The 2,852-nt window shown below is 46.5% G+C and overlaps 1 protein-coding gene across 1 annotated transcript in view; it reads left to right on the top strand.

Annotated features, from left to right (window-relative positions):
• Nucleotides 1–2,852, top strand: part of TDRD1 (tudor domain containing 1) — a 27,691-nt gene that overhangs the window by 18,949 nt on the left and 5,890 nt on the right. Inside the window, exon 23 of the transcript XR_001862294.1 lies at nucleotides 1,147–1,341. The gene's annotated coding sequence lies outside the window, so the exon portion shown is untranslated. The remainder of the gene's footprint in view (nucleotides 1–1,146; nucleotides 1,342–2,852) is intronic.

Below are 2,852 nucleotides of genomic sequence, written 5' to 3' on the forward strand. Positions count from 1 at the left end.
TCCCCGTGCGGGGGGGGGGGGGGGGCGGCGGATATGGGGCAGCCGGCTCAGAGCCCCTGTGCGGCCGGGGGCAGGAGGCACCCAAAAGGCCGGTTCCGCAGCCGAGGTCCCAGCCCGGGTCTGCAGGAGCCCCGGCCGCTGTGCCTCTGGTCCCCCTGCAGGGACCCCCGAGCTCAGAGCAGGGATTGCCCCAGCTCAGCCAGAACACGGTGTGAATCTGTTCACTCCAATAAATAAATAGTGCCATGCCACGTTAGTAAAATAACAAAAAACCCCACCACCCAGGAAATCAGACTCTGAGGCCCGTGCTCTAGTGCTTTAATTAGTTTGTTTCTAGCAATTTTGGGGTGTGGCTAGGGGAAAGTGCTGAACCTGCCAGGGCAGGCTTTCCAAAAGGTTCTGTCTCATGTACTTAATAAAAATCTTTCAGCAAAAGACACAAGAACAACTTGATCAAGTCTTGATAATCAAGGAAGGACTGAAGGGCCTGGGATGATACCTGTGATGTGTCCGGACACTTGCACTTCATGCAGGAAATGAGAGTAACTTTTTTATTTTGCATAGTGAAGATGAGGCATCACTGTGAGACAAATCCTCCATGCAATCAGATTTTCCCACTTTATTCAGCAAGGGCTGCACTGGAGAGGCAGTGTGTGTGCTGACCCACTCCTCATCTTATGTGTGCTGGGCTATCAACCGTGTCATCCTCAGTGCGTGCTCTTAAAGATGTCTTGGTCTTCCAGGAAGACTCTGAGAGGAATAAGTAGATGGAATGGCTTAGAAAGTCGATCTCTCTTGACCCTATCAGAGTTATTAAAAAAAAAAAAAATCCACGTGGAAGATCCCGACTTTCTAAAGTAGGTCCTTCAGGAAGTCTCCTTTTCGGAAGGGCCCACAGACCACTGTCCTGAAAATGCGTGCAGGTAACAGCTTGTACATGTTTGTGGGACTGACACCATGAAGATCATTCCCAGGCTATGGCTTGTCCTTTGGGGCTCACAGAGATGCAGCAGGAAGATAAGGTGAGCATTTGGGTTAGTTTTATAATAGGAGGTAGGTATGAGATGATCTCAGCATGTATCAGATTGTGAGAGCTACATTGAATGCCAGAGATGTTAAAAAAGGATTTTTCCTCTCTCTCTCCAGCCTCCGGTGTCGGGAATCAACTGAAGCTGACAGCTCTCCCACTCCATTCTTTGGGAACAATTCACACCTGCTCCTGCTGTAGGTAGATCAGTAGTTGATCTACCTCAGGTGTGGATGTTTCTGGCTGGTGCAAAGCAGTGCAGATCAGGCCAGACACCCAGCTGGAGATTCGCTACCCAGATTTGCCCAGCTCAGGTGAGGGGTGACAAAACCAATTATAGTAATTGCTCCAGAACCCATAGCCTTGAATGAGTTCTCAGTAGAGTGTGTAACAAAGTTACCTGTATGCTTTAATAACCACAATATAATTATATTGTTTGCTTGTCTATTTTCTTATGCTGCTGTTTGACCTAAGACACCAAATTCCTGCAGATCACTGTTCCCCTTTTCTCAGCCACTCCAGAAAACATTTCTTCCCAGCATCTACCCTGGCTGCCCACTGCTACAAGCATCAAGTGCTTGTGATGCTGAGGCAAGCTCTGGCTCCCTTGGGTGGGTTTGCATTTGGCAAAAGATCTAAAAAGTGAGACATTCATGGGGACACTCCTGCTGCTCTAGCCACAGGCAAAGTCAGTAGCATAAGCACTTCTGTCAGAACAAACTACACAGTAAGTGTAGCAAAAGCTCTCAGGTCAGAAAAGTGTCTTTTATTCTGTAACTCATTGGTTGTACAGGACCTGATCTGCAGCATGTTGATTTTGACAGTACCCCATGTGAGCAGTGCTGCAGGATCAAGGTCTCTTTACATACAGGAGCCTTTATTGTGCAGGGGAGAAGAGCCTCTCAAAACTCCCTTGCTGCAGAACTGGGTGGGGGAGAAAAAATAAGCTGGTTTTGTAGAGCATCTTATGGAAGTTTAATCTTGTTTATCCTTTGGAGGAAAACATTGTCAAAACTTTTAGACTGAAATTTGTGATGTTTGTTTTAAGGAGAAGTTAAACATTTCCCTGTTGTCTTCCTTCTCACCCCTTCAGTTTCAGATCCCACTGTGAGCTGCCCCCAGGCAATGCCTGTTGCTGGGCAGAGGTGATGTATGGGGCTCCTAATAGAAGTTGTCCACTGCCTCCAAACCTTGCCAAGAACATAAAAGTGAAATTTACTTATGGAAAACATGCTGAGAGAGACTGAAAAAGGAGTCAGCAAGATTGGTCTCCTCTCTTCCCTCCCTACATCTGAATATCAGATGAGCATGTAGCAGTGGGTCCCCTCAGCAAGCTGGGGCCATTCCTCAGCAGTGACAGGAGGTTACTTAGCTTGTAAAGAACGTGCTTTAATGAATATGTAGTGTAATCTTTCCTGCTTTCTCCTCTGTTCAAATGAGTGATACTTTGCAGCGTTGAAACACATGTTGGGAAGGTACTCGTCAAGAAGAGCTTTTCTCCGCTTTACCTCTCTCTCCTGTCTCTGGTCTCACTCCTCCAAATACAGTACACTGGTTGCAACTCTTAGCTTCAAGTAAGTTGTCGTCATATTCATGTGTCCAAGTGAGAATCTGGGTACAAAAATAGGAGTTTTGACTTAGTATGGCTTAAAAAAGTTTTTTTTTTCTCAGTATTGAGGTAGATCATTCCCTATCTTAAGGGCTGAGAAGATAAAATGAAAAGGTCCTTCACTCACTACACCATCCCCCAGCAAAGCTGCTGTTTAAGGTTGCTGCTGCTAAGCCTGGACTAATGCTGACGAGCAGCAGGTGATGATGATGATTT

Source organism: Corvus brachyrhynchos, unplaced genomic scaffold (genome assembly GCF_000691975.1).
Source record: "Corvus brachyrhynchos isolate BGI_N302 unplaced genomic scaffold, ASM69197v1 scaffold705, whole genome shotgun sequence".
NCBI classification, from domain to species: domain Eukaryota; kingdom Metazoa; phylum Chordata; class Aves; order Passeriformes; family Corvidae; genus Corvus; species Corvus brachyrhynchos.